Source organism: Pelophylax lessonae (genome assembly GCF_965119305.1).
Source record: "Pelophylax lessonae genome assembly, chromosome: 9".
Classification (NCBI taxonomy): domain Eukaryota; kingdom Metazoa; phylum Chordata; class Amphibia; order Anura; family Ranidae; genus Pelophylax; species Pelophylax lessonae.
In genome coordinates, this window is record NC_138776.1 from 254,009,429 (window position 1) to 254,027,540 (window position 18,112).

The 18,112-nt window shown below is 44.7% G+C and overlaps 2 long non-coding RNA genes across 3 annotated transcripts in view; one reads left to right on the forward strand and one right to left on the reverse strand.

Annotated features, from left to right (window-relative positions):
* LOC309563011 overlaps nt 1-18,112 on the forward strand; it is a 240,623-nt gene that overhangs the window by 133,420 nt on the left and 89,091 nt on the right. The gene's annotated exons all lie outside the window — the stretch shown is intronic.
* LOC309563016 lies at nt 569-17,614 on the reverse strand. The gene is made up of 3 exons (XR_014225669.1): nt 17,567-17,614; nt 4,007-4,087; nt 569-592 (listed from the first exon to the last, which is right to left on the reverse strand). It is a non-coding gene; the product is annotated as an uncharacterized lncRNA (long non-coding RNA).

Below are 18,112 nucleotides of genomic sequence, written 5' to 3' on the forward strand. Positions count from 1 at the left end.
CGCCGCCTCTCCTCCTCCGGCCCGACTCCCGCTGTGTCTAAACACCGCCGAGACAGCTAGGAGTCCAGTGACGTAGGTCTATGTCGCTGGACCCAGGGCTGCCACTGTGCTGCAGTAGCAGCACAGTGAGTGGTCCTAAAGTGGTAAAGAGGTCTTAAGCGCTGCATTTGTGTGTTAATATTTTGATATACTCTGTAGGCTTTTATATTGGTTGGGTAAAGTGGAGGATCTATTCGGATCAGTCGGGTTGATGGATCCAACTGAAAGCTGATAAGTGATTACATTCCATGGAAAGTTCTCTAAGGACTATATTTCCTCCAACTACAATAGGATCATCATATAAAAAAGAAGAAAACAGTGTCTGTGACATTTTTATTTTTTATCAGACATTTAGCATTTAGCCAAATGATATTCCACATCAGATTAGTTCTTTCCCATGTTTTTTTTAACACGTTCACAAGCAACTCCTTGATAATTAATGGCCTTGCACTTTTTCTCTAGAGCCCTGAGAGATTGGAGTACTGCTGCGAGACCTCTTCTTACTTCATTCTTTATAATTTCCCCTTCATTTTCCTCTTCATCTGCATCTTTCCTGGGAGAAGACACAGTTATTATTAAATAAAGCGACACTGATTATTAGATAAAAAATATATTTTAACTGGTAACTAAAATGTGTCTTTTTTGGACACATTGACTACTATCCTATGACCATATTAACATGCTAAAGGAATATCACACAGTGGGATGTCACCATTTTTGAACCCCTTATTGAATACCCAGCGGAAGCATTCTGATGTGTTCCATGCCATGGCACAGAGCTTTCTCATCAGTAAGGGGACACGGCTAAAGCTGCCCATACACCAGAAGAATTTTGTTTATGTGGAAATTCTGAAAAATCCTTCAGCAGAACATTGGATCTTGCCATAGTTGAGTCAGCTAATTTTTTTCAAAAGCCCTTTAATTTTCTTCTAGACCAGATAATTGGATGGGATATTTAGAAGAAAATACACTTTTATGAATTTGAATGCACAAAAACACGATATAATACTCATTTGTTTGGTAAAATATAAAAGGTGATGTTACGCTGAGTCAATAGGTATCAAACATGTCACGCTTTCAAATTGAGCATGCCCGTGCAACGACATAAATTTTATTATCTATAGGTTTAAAAGCCTTTACAGGTTCCTACTTTAGATCTACACAGAAAGTCTGCTGCTAGAATTACTGCCCTTAATCTGACATTCGCAGTGATACCTCACATGTGTGGGACAAATGCTGTTTGCATGCGTGCTTTTGCCTTGGACCACAAGCACGGGGGGGGGTGGGATGCTTTGATTTTTTTTTTTTTTTACACTGTCACTTTACATTTTTATTAATTTTATTGTTATCACAGGGAAAAAAGAATCCCCCTGGGATTGAAATAGGCAGTGACAGGTACTCTTTTTTGAGAGGGACCCTAGATCCCTCCTGTAGCCCTAAAAGCTTCAGATCATACCAAGATCAGTGCGATCCAATCATCAATCATTTTTTCAAACCTCCATCACCTCCATTTTCCTTTACCACACATATGATTGTAGCTCTTCCAGTCTCCACTTAGCGCTATGAATGATGGCTACAGGGTGGGCTTACTTTGCCGTGATCACGCTGCTCGTGAACCCCCTTGGCACGCTCTGTGATTGATGAATCCTTCAGACTCAACTGATCACAGATTTGGGTAAAGGGCCAATCACAGCTGCCCTTTACCATGTGATCAACTGTGTTTTATCATGTGAATGAAATTTTAAAAAATAAAAATGAAAAATTCCTTTAATTATATTCCCTGGGAGGTCCCCTTAGTTTGCCTGTAAAGTGGTGCATTTGTAGCATGTATAGAACCAGCTGCAGCAAAAAATACATTTCTAAATTAAAAAAACGCCAATTTACTCCCTAGGGTCTCTGCTAAAAAAAATATTTATAATGTTTTGGGGGTTCTGAGTAATTTTCTAGCAAACAAATGATGATTTTTTTTTTACATGTAGGAGAGGAGTGCCAGAATAGGCCCGTTATGGAAGTGGGTAAAATAAAAGTCATTGATGAGATGGCCACAAGGCCTGTACTGTGTGGCAGAGCTGTATAAACTGACATAAAAATGTTTTGGTAAAGAATACCTGGTCTGCCACCACGTTTAATCTCCTTCCGTGGTTCCCTATCTCCGCTGTCCCGCATTCCCTTAGATCACACCCCTTTATTGGACCGCCACTACTTGTCCATGATACTTGGCGCAAGAAATTGAAAATCGATCCCCACTGTGGTCCCCTAACGTCCCTTCGGCTTAACCCAGCTTTTCCGCCGGGGATGTCTACTGGCTTCCTTCGCTCCTGCTGGCCCCACCAAGAAGTTTTTGCCAAACACTTTTACAAACAAGGCGCACCTATCACTTGGGAAATGCTTAATTCTTCTCTTCGCCATCCGGGCCTCCCATTGTGGACGTTCTTTCAAGTACGCCACTTCCTTTCGTCTGGCAAATTGGACCGATTGGACAAGACCCCGGACACCACTGGAATCCATATGCGAGCGTACTCGCCCTCAACGCCATATAATCTCAAAACTATACGGTCACTTGCTCGATGCTCCTTCAGCATCCTCGGCAACGTTTGCTCACGCTTGGTCGAGGGACTTGCAAATGTCCCTCTCCGAGGGTGACTGGGAATCCATTTGTCGCTCACCTCTTCGCGCTTTAATTAATGTCACTGCCCAGGAGAACGGATACAAGATCTTAACTCGCTGGTACAGGACCCCAGCGAAAATCCACAAATTCAATCCGGACGTCGACGATACCTGCTGGAGATGCAATGCAACTTCTGGTACCATGCTTCACATATGGTGGACGTGCCTGGTTTTGCAACCCTTTTGGGAATACATCCACGAAACTGTGAAGAAAGTCACGTCTAGCGTGATTCCCTACACTCCAGAACAATTTCTTCTGAACTACTCCCCCAGTAGCGCCTCTTCATTTCAAACCAGCCTGGCTCGTCACATGCTGACCACCGCCAAACTATGCGTCCCCTGTCATTGGTGCTCGACCTCAATCCCATCCCCCTGTGAATGGTTTCGCAGGTTGATCAAGACTGAGGAAATTGAAGAATTAATTGCTATTTCACGGGACGATATCTCTAAGTTCTCTGCAGAATGGTTTGACTGGTTCCGTTTCAAGGAGACGGACGTGTATAAATATGTCATCCACTCTCCCTGATTTGTCTCTTCTGACCGTATCACCCCATTTGGGCTGGGCTCGCCGCCGTGATATAGAATGGCGAGCCTGCGCAGATCAAGCACCGTGCTCTCGTCCTCCCTAGTCCCACCTATCCCCCCTTTTTTTTTTTCTCCCTTCTCCCCCGATACCCCTCTTCTCTTTTTTCACTATCTTTTCTACTTTTACTATCCCTTTCTAACTCCCTTAGGCTTATTGCCTACAATCCCACAGATTGTATTCAGGATATTAACACCCCTGTTTCAGACACATGACTGTTGTACGCCTTAGAGATTAGCATACTTTCTCCCTCTGGACGATTTTGTTCCAATGCAATCCCTTCAACACTATGGGGACCCATATGTTCTACCTTCTGCCATCTATGACCCATATGGTTATTAACCCTAACTCATCATTATGACTCAATATGATCTCGATACCCTCTTTCGTGTTTCTCTCTCCTGTATTGCATTTACACTGCGTGTATTATACTATAATTCATTGTGTCCGTTTACATGTGAACTCCTGTGTTACCATGCCATTTCTTGACCTGATACACTGTGGGAGCATTCACTCTCAGTATGTTTTTCTTTGTATGCTTTTTGGCTTATTATTCTCAATAAAAATTGTTTATGGAAAAAAAAATATGTTTTGGTAAATTATTTGGTAGATAAAACAACACTTCTATATGTATTTCACCTTTGTTTAGCTGTTTGCAAAGATTTAAGTTTTAAAATGTTATACTTTCATTCAAAAAAAAGTCTTATATATACTTACTCTTCCTCACAGAGAGCTAAGGAGACAATTCCAAGAAAGAAAAAGAGTAACAGGGTTTTCTTCATGGTGAACATCTTTGGGCTCTGTGGATAATTTTTATTCATGGAAAGAAAAAGAAGACAAAATTGGAAATATGACTCAAAAATAACAGGAGGCCCTCTAATGTAAGGTACACATAGAATGGTTAACAAAATGTAGGAAGAAAGTAACAATGTACCTTCTCCCACAACACAGCTCTTGCTAAAAATAGGTGCTCTGAATTGGACACATGCAAAAAAAATGTGAGTACTTAAAAGACCAATGGTAATGGGTGCAGTGCTATCCTAGAGATAAAAGGTTAAATAAGTATGAAAACCTCTGTGTGGATAAAGTGCAGTGTCTATGCTATAAATAACATATAATAATATGTTATATGAATAAAGCCGGCACACGAAAAGTCTTCTTCCAAATAAAATGCTTTATTCCAACAAGGATAGCGGTGACAACATGACAGATGCTGACGCGTTTCGGCTTAACGCCTTCCTCTTAGCATGCTATGAGGAAGGCGTAAAGCCGAAACGCGCCAGCATCTGTCATGTTGTCACCGCTATCCTTGTTGGAATAAAGCATTTTATTTGGAAGAAGACTTTTCGTGTGCCGGCTTTATTCATATAACAATTGGTTTGGATGTTCAGCCTGAGCACCGACACTTAGCTCTTTATTTTCCCACAGTGCGGTGGAGCTAGGGTGAGTTACTGTTTATAACATATCATAATACCAATTTATATATATATATATATATATATATATACATAAATGGATGAATAAATAAAATAAAATACGCCACTAATTGATAAAGTGCAATGACAGATAAACACGTACAAAAAATAAATAATGGTTTCTAGAGGGTTTTTCTTGTATGAATGAGAAGACTCCTCAGATAATGGTCTCTGTGATTTAATAATTTCCCCTTGGGATTAATAAAGTATTCTGTATCTGAGTTCTAAATCTATAATTTGTTCCAGGTTTGGAGAGAAGGAGAACGAGACTATTGAGATTATGTGAAAATTAATCTTAATCAGAAATAGTGTTGAGCGAACACGGACTGTATTATTCGTGTTCGTACCGAATAATTGGATTTTTTTTACCCGAACACGGACACGGACACTTTACTGTATGTTCGGGTAAAAATCCGTGTTCGGTCGTTTTATTTCCGGGTTTTGCATGCTTTGGCGCTCTTTTCATGGCGGGCTTTCAACAGCCAATCAACAATCGTTTAACTGGTGTGCCTTAAGCCATCCCAGCCATGCCTGCAAATGTCTTAGTAGCTGTGATTGGCCGTCTGAAGCATGTGACCAAGTCTTTATAAGTTCGAGGCAGCCGCCGCAGCAGCGTCATTCTGCTGCTTAGCTAAGGGACAGAGCACACATCAATGTGCTGGCTGCTGATTAGGGAAAGATAGGCAGGAAAAAACCATTTGTGTCCAGATAGAATTGAGGGACAGGTCGGAGTGTTTAGGCAGGGCGAGTTGTAGGCATTTTAGGGATAGAGTCTGCTGAATTATAGGGTCAGTGTCTTCTACAAACTACAATCGATATTGCTGTGTGGGGGGTGGGGTGAATCTGCACTCAATCCTGATCTACGATCTCTTCTCAATCCTGTTAGGGACAGAGTCTGCTGAATTTTAGGGAAACTGTGTTCTACAAACTACAATCGATATTGCTGTGTGGTGTGGGATTGGAGATAGGCAGGTGTCAGTGATCCACATCCATTTTTCTGTGTGTGAGCTGCAGTGAACACAATCTTTTTGGGCTGCAGTGAACACAATCTTTTTGGGCTGCAGTGAACACAATCTTTTTGGGCTGCAGTGAACACAATCTTTTTGGGCTGCAGTGAACACAATCTTTTTGGGGTGCAGTGAACAAAATCTTTTTGGGGTGCAGTGAACACAATCCTTTTTGGTGTGCAGTGAACACAATCTTTGTGGGGTGCAGTGAACAAAATCCTTTGTGGGGTGCAGTGAACACAATCTTTTTGGGGTGCAGTGAACAAAATCCTTTTTGGGGTGCAGTGAACTACATCCTTTTTGGGGTGCAGTGAACACAATCTTTTTGGGGTGCAGTGAACAAAATCCTTTGTGGGGTGCAGTGAACACAATCTTTTTGGGGTGCAGTGAACACAATCTTTTTGGGGTGGAGTGAACAACATCCTTTTTGGGGTGCAGTGAACAAAATCCTTTTTGGGGTGCAGTGAACAAAATCATTTTTGGGGTGCAGTGAACACAATCTTTTTGGGGTGCAGTGAACACAATCTTTGTGGGGTGCAGTGAACACAATCTTTTTGGGGTGGAGTGAACAACATCCTTTTTGGGGTGCAGTGAACAACATCCTTTTTGGGGTGCAGTGAACACAATCTTTTTGGGGTGCAGTGAACACAATCTTTGTGGGGTACAGTGAACAGAATCTTTGTGGGGTGCAGTGAACACAATCTTTGGGGGGTACAGTGAACACAATCTTTTTGGGGTGCAGTGAACACAATCTTTGTGGGGTGCAGTGAACACAATCTTTTTGGGGTGGAGTGAACAAAATCATTTTTGGGGTGCAGTGAACAACATCCTTTTTGGGGTGCAGTGATCAAAATCCTTTTTGGGGTGCAGTGAACACAATCTTTTTGGGGTGCAGTGAACAAAATCCTTTGTGGGGTGCAGTGAACAGAATCTTTGTGGGGTGCAGTGAACACAATCTTTGGGGGGGTACAGTGAACACAATCTTTTTGGGGTGCAGTGAACACAATCTTTGTGGGGTACAGTGAACAGAATCTTTGTGGGGTGCAGTGAACACAATCTTTGGGGGGTACAGTGAACACAATCTTTTTGGGGTGCAGTGAACACAATCTTTGGGGGGTACAGTGAACACAATCTTTTTGGGGTGCAGTGAACACAATCTTTGTGGGGTGCAGTGAACACAATCTTTGGGGGGGTACAGTGAACACAATCTTTTTGGGGTGCAGTGAACAACATCCTTTTAGGGTGCAGTGAACACAATCTTTGTGGGGTGCAGTGAACAACATCCTTTTAGGGTGCAGTGAACACAATCTTTGTGGGGTACAGTGAACAGAATCTTTGTGGGGTGCAGTGAACACAATCTTTGGGGGGTACAGTGAACACAATCTTTGTGAGGTGCAGTGAACACAATCTTTGTGGGGTGCAGTGAACACAATCATTGTGGGGTGCAGTGAACTCAATCTTTGTGGGGTACAGTGAACACAATCTCATACTTCTGAAGATTTGAGGGTGCTGCCTGTTCCATACTCCCCCTACTCCTCATCTAGCCTTTTAGGGGTACAAACAATAGTAATTGGGGCCTAGTGTGGTTGTGTACGTGTGATATACATACACTTTTTTTGGATCATATTTTCTATTCCGCTATTTAATCAAAAACCTTTGGGGATCAGTTAAATTGGGGGATAGTCTGTGTTGGTACGTGTGAGAGAGATCCACCTTTCCAAGTTGTTGGGGTTCATCTCATACTTCTGAAGGTTTGAGGGTGCTGCCTGTTCCATACTCCCCCTACTCCTAGCCTTTTAGGGGTACAAACAATAGTAATTGGGGCCTAGTGTGGTTGTGTACGTGTGATATACATACACTTTTTTTGGATCATATTTTCTATTCCGCTATTTAATCAAAAACCTTTGGGGATCAGTTAAATTGGGGGATAGTCTGTGTTGGTACGTGTGAGAGAGATCCACCTTTCCAAGTTGTTGGGGTTCATCTCATACTTCTGAAGGTTTGAGGGTGCTGCCTGTTCCATACCCCCCCTACTCCTCATCTAGCCTTTTAGGGGTACAAACAATAGTAATTGGGGCCTAGTGTGGTTGTGTACGTGTGATATACATACACTTTTTTTGGATCATATTTTCTATTCCGCTATTTAATCAAAAACCTTTGGGGATCAGTTAAATTGGGGGATAGTCTGTGTTGGTACGTGTGAGAGAGATCCACCTTTCCAAGTTGTTGGGGTTCATCTCATACTTCTGAAGGTTTGAGGGTGCTGCCTGTTCCATACTCCCCCTACTCCTCATCTAGCCTTTTAGGGGTACAAACAATAGTAATTGGGGCCCAGTGTGGTTGTGTACGTGTGATATACATACACTTTTTTTGGATCATATTTTCTATTCCCCTATTTAATCAAAAACCTTTGGGGATCAGTTAAATTGGGGGATAGTCTGTGTTGGTACGTGTGAGAGAGATCCACCTTTCCAAGTTGTTGGGGTTCATCTCATACTTCTGAAGGTTTGAGGGTGCTGCCTGTTCCATACCCCCCCTACTCCTCATCTAGCCTTTTAGGGGTACAAACAATAGTAATTGGGGCCTAGTGTGGTTGTGTACGTGTGATATACATACACTTTTTTTGGATCATATTTTCTATTCCGCTATTTAATCAAAAACCTTTGGGGATCAGTTAAATTGGGGGATAGTCTGTGTTGGTACGTGTGAGAGAGATCCACCTTTCCAAGTTGTTGGGGTTCATCTCATACTTCTGAAGGTTTGAGGGTGCTGCCTGTTCCATACCCCCCCTACTCCTCATCTAGCCTTTTAGGGGTACAAACAATAGTAATTGGGGCCTAGTGTGGTTGTGTACGTGTGATATACATACACTTTTTTTGGATCATATTTTCTATTCCGCTATTTAATCAAAAACCTTTGGGGATCAGTTAAATTGGGGGATAGTCTGTGTTGGTACGTGTGAGAGAGATCCACCTTTCCAAGTTGTTGGGGTTCATCTCATACTTCTGAAGGTTTGAGGGTGCTGCCTGTTCCATACTCCCCCTACTCCTCATCTAGCCTTTTAGGGGTACAAACAATAGTAATTGGGGCCTAGTGTGGTTGTGTACGTGTGATATACATACACTTTTTTTGGATCATATTTTCTATTCCGCTATTTAATCAAAAACCTTTGGGGATCAGTTAAATTGGGGGATAGTCTGTGTTGGTACGTGTGAGAGAGATCCACCTTTCCAAGTTGTTGGGGTTCATCTCATACTTCTGAAGGTTTGAGGGTGCTGCCTGTTCCATACTCCCCCTACTCCTAGACTTTTAGGGGTACAAACAATAGTAATTGGGGCCTAGTGTGGTTGTGTACGTGTGATATACATACACTTTTTTTGGATCATATTTTCTATTCCGCTATTTAATCAAAAACCTTTGGGGATCAGTTAAATTGGGGGATAGTCTGTGTTGGTACGTGTGAGAGAGATCCACCTTTCCAAGTTGTTGGGGTTCATCTCATACTTCTGAAGGTTTGAGGGTGCTGCCTGTTCCATACTCCCCCTACTCCTAGCCTTTTAGGGGTACAAACAATAGTAATTGGGGCCTAGTGTGGTTGTGTACGTGTGATATACATACACTTTTTTTGGATCATATTTTCTATTCCGCTATTTAATCAAAAACCTTTGGGGATCAGTTAAATTGGGGGATAGTCTGTGTTGGTACGTGTGAGAGAGATCCACCTTTCCAAGTTGTTGGGGTTCATCTCATACTTCTGAAGGTTTGAGGGTGCTGCCTGTTCCATACTCCCCCTACTCCTCATCTAGCCTTTTAGGGGTACAAACAATAGTAATTGGGGCCCAGTGTGGTTGTGTACGTGTGATATACATACACTTTTTTTGGATCATATTTTCTATTCCGCTATTTAATCAAAAACCTTTGGGGATCAGTTAAATTGGGGGATAGTCTGTGTTGGTACGTGTGAGAGAGATCCACCTTTCCAAGTTGTTGGGGTTCATCTCATACTTCTGAAGGTTTGAGGGTGCTGCCTGTTCCATACCCCCCCTACTCCTCATCTAGCCTTTTAGGGGTACAAACAATAGTAATTGGGGCCTAGTGTGGTTGTGTACGTGTGATATACATACACTTTTTTTGGATCATATTTTCTATTCCGCTATTTAATCAAAAACCTTTGGGGATCAGTTAAATTGGGGGATAGTCTGTGTTGGTACGTGTGAGAGAGATCCACCTTTCCAAGTTGTTGGGGTTCATCTCATACTTCTGAAGGTTTGAGGGTGCTGCCTGTTCCATACCCCCCCTACTCCTCATCTAGCCTTTTAGGGGTACAAACAATAGTAATTGGGGCCTAGTGTGGTTGTGTACGTGTGATATACATACACTTTTTTTGGATCATATTTTCTATTCCGCTATTTAATCAAAAACCTTTTGGGATCAGTTAAATTGGGGGATAGTCTGTGTTGGTACGTGTGAGAGAGATCCACCTTTCCAAGTTTTTGGGGTTCATCTCATACTACTGAAGATTTGAGGGTGCTGCCTGTTCCATACTCCTCCTCCTACTGCTCAACCATCCTTTTAGGGGTACAAACAATAGTAGTTGGGGCCTAGTGTGGTGGTGTACGTGCGAGATACATACACTTTCTTTTTGATCATATTTTCTATTCCGCTATTCAATTAAAACCTTTGGGGATCAATTCAATTGCGAGATAGTCTGTGTCGGTACGTGTGAGATCCACCTTTCCAAGTTGTTGGGGTTCATCTCATACTTCTGAAGATTTGAGGGTGCTGCCTGTTCCATACTCCTGCTCCTACTGCTCAACCATCCTTTTAGGGGTACAAACAATAGTAATTGGGGCCTAGTGTGGTTGTGTACGTGCGAGATACATACACTTTTTTTGATCATATTTCCTATTCCGCTATTCAATAAAAACCTTTGAGGATCAATTGAATTGCGGGATAGTCTGTGTCGGTACGTGTGAGATCCACCTTTCCAAGTTTTTGGGGTTCATCTCATACTTCTGAAGATTTGAGGGTGCTGCCTGTTCCATACTCCTCCTCCTACTCCTCATCCATCCTTTTAGGGGTACAAACAATAGTAATTGGGGCCTAGTGTGGTTGTGTACGTGCGAGATACATACACTTTTTTTGATCATATTTCCTATTCCGCTATTCAATAAAAACCTTTGAGGATCAATTGAATTGCGGGATAGTCTGTGTCGGTACGTGTGAGATCCACCTTTCCAAGTTTTTGGGGTTCATCTCATACTTCTGAAGATTTGAGGGTGCTGCCTGTTCCATACTCCTCCTCCTACTCCTCATCCATCCTTTTAGGGGTACAAACAATAGTAATTGGGGCCTAGTGTGGTTGTGTACGTGCGAGATACATACACTTTTTTTGATCATATTTCCTATTCCGCTATTCAATAAAAACCTTTGAGGATCAATTGAATTGCGGGATAGTCTGTGTCGGTACGTGTGAGATCCACCTTTCCAAGTTTTTGGGGTTCATCTCATACTTCTGAAGATTTGAGGGTGCTGTCTGTTCCATACTCCTCCTACTCCTCATCCATCCTTTTAGGGGTAGAAACAATAGTAATTGGGGCCTAGTGTGGTTTTGTACGTGCGAGATACATACACTTTTTTGGATCATATTTCCTATTCCGCTATTCAATAAAAACCTTTCTAGGGCAAGATCTTAAATTACAGAAATATGAGGAGACCGTCAAATAAGGGCCGTGGCCTGGGTCGTGGTGCTGCTGGTAGAGCTCCTGTTGCAAGGAGAGGACGTGGTCGATCTGTGCCAGCTACACGCACAAGTGAAACACCTTCCTCAAGTGTGAGTAGGCGACAGAACCTGCATCAGTATTTGGTAGGGCATCAAACGCCCCTAGAAGTGATGAGGCCAGAACAAGTTGAGGCGATAGTAGATTGGTTTGCTGCTGACAGTGCCTCCAGTTCCTTCACATTGTCTCCCACCCAGTCTACTGCAGAAAGGTCAGAGTTGGCACCTGCAGCCAATGTCCAACCGTCTTTCACCTCACCCCCTTGCAAATCAGGCCAGCAGTCTGAGCCCCAAGCCATACAGCAGTCTCTTATTCTTTTTGAGGACTCTGTCAGCAGGGTTTCCCAGGGCCATCCACCTAGCCCTGCCCCAGAAGTGGAAGAGATTGAGTGCAGCGATGCCCAACCACTTATTTCTCAAGATGAGTACATGCAAGGATCATCGCAGCACGTCTCCGATGATGACGAAACGCAGGTGCCAACTGCTGCGGCGTTCAGCATTGTGGAGACCGACAAGGAGGGCAGGGGTGAAGACTGGGTGGAAGATGATGTGGAGGATGATGAGGTCCTCGACCCCACATGGAATGAACGTCATGCAGGTGACCTGAGTAGTTTGGAGGAAGAGGCGGTGGTCGCACAGAGCCACCAGCACAGCAGAAGAGGGAGCAGGGTGCAGAAGCGGAGCGGCCGTGCCCTAGACACTACGCCCGCTACTGCCCAACGCAGCAAGGGAACGAGCGCACCAAAGTCAGCTCAAAGGAGTTCTCTAGCGTGGAAGTTCTTTAGAAAATGTGCTGATGACAGGACACGAGTGGTTTGCACCCTGTGCAATCAGAGCTTGAAGCGAGGCATAAACCTTCTCAACCTGAGCACAACCTGCATGATCAGGCATCTAAGTGCAAAGCACGAGCTGCAGTGGAGTACACACCTTCAAAACCAAGAAACGTCTCTGGCTCATCCTGCTTCCTCTTCTGCTGCAGTCTCGGCCGCTCCAGCCACATCTGTAGTGATACCGGCACCTGCCACCCCGCAAACAGACGATCTGTCAGCAACACCACCACCTGGGTCACCAACAACCATCTCCACAATGTCCCGTGGAAGCGTTCAGCTTTCCATCTCCCAAACACTTGAGAGGAAGAGGAAGTACCCCCCTACCCACCCGCGATCCCTGGCCCTGAATGCCAGCATTTCAAAATTATTGGCCTTTGAAATGCTGTCATTCCGTCTGGTGGAGACGCACAGTTTTAAAAACCTTATGTCGGTGGCTGTCCCACAGTACATCGTGCCCAGCCGCCACTACTTTTCCAGGCAAGCCATCCCTTCCCTGCACAACCAAGTGGGGGAAAATATCAGGTGTGCACTGCGCAACGCCATCTGTGCCAAGGTCCACCTAACTACGGATACGTGGACCAGTAAGCACGGTCAGGGGCGTTATATCTCCCTAACGGCACACTGGGTAAATGCAGTGGCGGATGGGCCTGAGGCGGATAGCAATTTGGCGCATGTCCTTCCACCACCGAGGATTGCAGGGCGCTTCAGTTTGCCTCCTGTTCCTAACTCCTCCTACTCCGCTTCCTCATCCTCTACCGCCTCCTCATCCGGACAGCGTAACACCTTCACCACCAACTTCAGCACGGCCAGGGGTAAACGACAGCAGGCAGTTTTACAACTTGCCTGTTTGGGGGACAAACCACACACCGCGCAGGAGTTGTGGAGGAGCATGGAACAGCAGACAAATGAGTGGTTGCTGCCAGCGAGCCTCAAGCCCGGCCTGGTGGTGTGCGATAACGGGCGAAATCTCATAGCAGCTCTGGGCCTAGCCGGTTTGACGCACATCCCTTGCCTGGCGCATGTGCTGAATTTGGTGGTGCAGAGGTTCCTTAAAAACTACCCCGATATGTCAGAGCTGCTGCAGAAAGTGCGGGCCGTTTGTGCGCACTTTCGGCGTTCTCACCCTGCTGCTGCTCGCCTGGCAGCGCTGCAGCGTAACTTCGGCCTTCCCGCTCACCGCCTCATATGTGACGTGCCCACAAGGTGGAACTCCACCTTGCACATGCTGGAAAGACTGTGCGAGCAGCAGCAGGCCATAGTGGAGTTTCAGCTGCAGCACGCACGCGTGAGTCGCTCTGCGGAACAGCACCACTTCACCACCAATAACTGGGCCTCCATGCGAGACCTGTGTGCCTTGTTGCGCTGTTTTGAGTACTCCACCAACATGGCCAGTGGCAATGACGCCGTTCTCAGCTTAACTATCCCACTTCTATGCCTCCTTGAAAAAACAATTCGGGCGATGATGGAAGAGGATGTGGCACAGGATGAGGAGGAGGAGGAGGATGAAGAGGTAACATTTCCAAGGCTTTCAGGGCAGTCATTCGCAAGGGGCTCCGAGGGTGGGTTCCTGCACACGCAAACGCCAGGGACGCAATTGTCCAGCAGGGGCACAGTTCTGGAGGATGAGGAGGATGAGGAGGAGGAGGAGCTGGAGGAGGAGATGGAACCATGTTCACAGCAGGGTGGCACCCAGGCCAGCTCATGGCCATCACTGGTGCGTGGCTGGGGGGATACAGAGGACACGGACGATACACCTCCCACAGAGGACAGCCTTTCGTTGCCTCTGGGCAGCCTGGCACACATGAGCGATTACATGCTGCAGTGTCTCCACAACGACCGCCGAGTTGCCCACATTCTAACTTGTGCTGATTACTGGGTGGCCACGCTGCTGGATCCCCGTTACAAGGACAACGTACCGTCCTTAATTCACTCACTGGAGCGCGATCGCAAGATGCGCGAGTACAAGCGCACGCTGGTAGACGCCATGCTGCTGGCATTCCCATCTGACAGCGGGGCCACAGTGGAAGCACAAGGCAGAGGAGGAGGAGGAGGAGGTCGCCAACGCAACCAGGGCACCGCCAGCACCTCAGAAGGCAGGGTTAGCATGGCCGAAATGTGGAAAAGCTTTGTCAGCACGCCACAACAAACAGCAGCACCAGCAGCTCAGATGGAACGTCTTAGCAGGAGGCAGCATTTTACCAACATGGTGGAGCAGTATGTGTGCACACGCCTACATGTAGTGAATGACGGGTCTGCCCCCTTCAACTTCTGGGTCTCCAAATTGGGCACATGGCCTGAGCTTGCCCTTTACGCCTTGGAGGTGCTGGCGTGCCCTGCAGCCAGTGTATTATCTGAACGGGTATTTAGCACGGCTGGGGGCGTTATAACAGACAAGCGCAGCCGCCTGTCCAGAGACAATGTGGACAAGCTCACGTTCATTAAAATGAACCAGGCATGGATCCCACGGGACTTTTCCGTACCTTATGCAGAATAGCAATGGATACCGACCTTACCCACCCATTGTTCCATTTTTGCTCTTTCTCACTCTTTTGGGGTGTACCCTCATTTAAAATTTTTGAAAAGAAGCAGTGTTGGCTACCTCGTCCTCCTCCTCAGGGCCAGATTAATGTAGGGGCTATTGGAGCTGCAGCTCCAGGCCCCTACCTTTTATATAGGCCCCGGGTTGGCCATATTCACTGTTACCGCTCTTCTGTCACTTGTAAACACAGAAGTCTGGCTTCTATGCTCGCTTCCCCAGGCAGCACCCTCAGAACCTCCCCACACAGCGTGAAGGCCGGACAAGGAGGGACAGTTGGCGATGCATGGATGTGTTTATGGGCTTCAGAGACAGCATCCCATGTTGAATTAGGCATGCATGGCTGCACCCTTCCTCCTCTGGGTGCATGGCAAGGCACGGCCCTTAAGGCCCTTCAAAATCCTCAGCACCAAGCCCATGATGCTGTTAATCCGGCCCTGGTCCTCCTCCACCGCCGCTTCCACCTACACCGCCCATAGGTGTGCGCAGCCTATTGCATTAAGGTGTGCACCCCAAAGTTGAAATACACATGCATGTGTTTGCCAGCAGGGAGAGTAATGTATCGGGGCCATGTACCTGTAGGCAAGGAGAAATAGAGCAGAGCAGGTCCCAGGGAGATCTTTCCCATCTCCTCACTGGCAATGCTATGTGCCCTAGGTGATTAGGGTGTGCCCAGGCACACCCAGCACACCCTGTGCGCACGCCTATGTCACCGCCACATCCACCACCACCTCAACCTCCCTCCTACTCCATATGGGCCTCGTCCTTCAGAGATGAAGAAGAACATTGTTTTATTTTTCTGTTTTTTTTTGTTGTTTTAAGTTATTTCCCTATCCACATTTGTTTGCAGAGCACTTGCCATGCTCTTAATTACGTTTTGCTGCCATTTGCAGCACTCTAGCCCTTTCCTTTGGTGTTTTAGAGCCATTTTAGTGCCTTAAAGTTCGGGTCCCCATTGACTTCAATGGGGTTCGGTGTCCGGGAAAAGTTCGGTAAAAGTCCGGGACACGGACCCGGACTTTTTTTTAAAGTTCGGCCGAACCCGTCGAACACGGACATCTAGGTGTCCGCTCAACCCTAATCAGAAATATAATTTATGAATGTTAGCTTTCTATTGTACTATTTCCTAATAAGGGCAAAATAATCAGGAATTGGGGTTTAATAAAATATTCATCAAAATCGTAAAAAGCAAAAAATTCCCATTCAGGACAGAAATAAAAAACTTTATCTGATCTAAAACAGAATGTTTTTTATTAGGCTTAAAAATAAGATTGTGAAATATATACAATAGCTGGTTTAATTCTAAGTTGGCCAATTGTGAAATTTTCTGTTTTGAATTTTGTTAATCAATTAAAAAGTTCACATTAGTTGTGCAAAATAAACTATTATGAGAAAAACTGTACAAGGAATAGTGGTGGAAGAGCAGTTCTGACCCAGCATAAGTTCGGCCTGAACATCACAAGTTTGCCCATTCGGCGAACACCCAAATTTACGGTTCGCTCGGCAGATGTTCGCCCGCTGAGTGTCCCATAATGCACTGCACAGTACATTCTAAACTCTGATTGGCTGAAGCAATGCACCTGACCGCTGGTCAGATGAAAGACTTTGCTCAATCAGGGCACAGTGAAAAGTAAATATGGGCAAGCAGTTCGGACCGAGTATAAGTTCAGCCCAAACAGCGCCCATTCGGCAACACCCAAATTTGTTTTTCTTTTTTTTTGTTTTTTGTTTTTTTTCCAAGTTTCTTTTTTTTGTTTTGTTTGAAGCGCAAAAAATAAAAACCACAGAGAGAAAGAAAGAAACTGCAAAAGAAAGCTCTATTAATGGGAAAAAAAGGACATGAATTATATTTGGGTGCACGATCGCAAAAAAATGGCCTGGTCAGGAATAGGGGTAAAACTTTCTAGAACTGAAGTGGGTAAAAACAATCTTTTAAAAAAAAAAAAATGTTTGCATTGATACATGTCCCCCAGGGCAGTACCCGGGCCCCCCATGCCCTTTTTATGGGCAATAACTTGCATTTATGCTTTCAAAATGGGACTTTAGATTTTTTAGATTTGGGTCCCATAGATTGTAATAGGGTTCGTGGCTCGGGTCCGCACTTTTTCCATGTTCGGAGGTTCTGGTGTGAACCGAACGGGGGGGGTGTTCAGCCCATTACTAATGAGAAACCTACAAAAGATCCACGCTGCTCACAGGTGAGCTGGCTCCAACGGCATGATCTTCTCACTGCAGGGTTCTCGCCCAGTTGCAGAGCTTAAGCAGTTGGATCTAGCTCATCTAAAGGAAAATGTGGATGGCTGCACACCAAACTGAGATCCAAATGTCTTTATTCGCATAAAACCTTGAAGAACATGAAGAGCACAATTTGTGTGTGAAACATGTAAGCCGGTCCTTCCTTGCTTCTACATGTAGTGCTCCTTATGTTCTTCATGGTTTTATGGGAATAAAGGCATTTGGATCTCAGTTTGGTGTGCCGCCATCCAAATTTTCCTTTCATTAATGAAAAACCTTGCCAGCCTTTCCATTAAAAACAAAACAAAGGAGTCATGTAAACGTTACCTGAAAGCTGAATACCAAGGATTCTTTCCTTATAAATAAATATAATAGGAATAATATTAAAATTAACAATATTTCAGCATATGCTTACCGGGTAGTTCAGTTGGGGCTGAGAATGTAGATAGCTGGAAGACTTCAGGAGGTCTACTCTACAGAGAACAAGGTTGGCTTATATAGTAGAAGAAAAACAAGATAATTACTCAAAAATTTGGAAAAAAATGTTGTTAAAAGTCACATCGTTTTCAAGAACATGTACCCCGTTAGTAAAATGTTTAACTTCTAGCCTCCAGGTAGGACAAATAACCACACCCAGTAAACATTCCAAATATCTCCTGATCTGCTATTTGGACAGTTTGAAATCTAAAATCGATTTAGGTGAAATTCCAGCCCAAACTTATATTTTATTTTATAGCATGGAGTCATTTGGGCAGTTATTTACTCCGGTCTAAGTGTTAGGTCAGTTTTGCTTAAAGAGAATGACCAGACATTCAATTCTGTCCCCAGCAATGGTGGTACCACTTCGTATCCGGGCCAACTCTTACACTTCGCTCCTACATGTAAAAATCTACTTTTTTTTTGCTAGAAAAATACTTAGAACCCCCAAAGATTATATATTATTTTGTAGACAGCTGCAAGA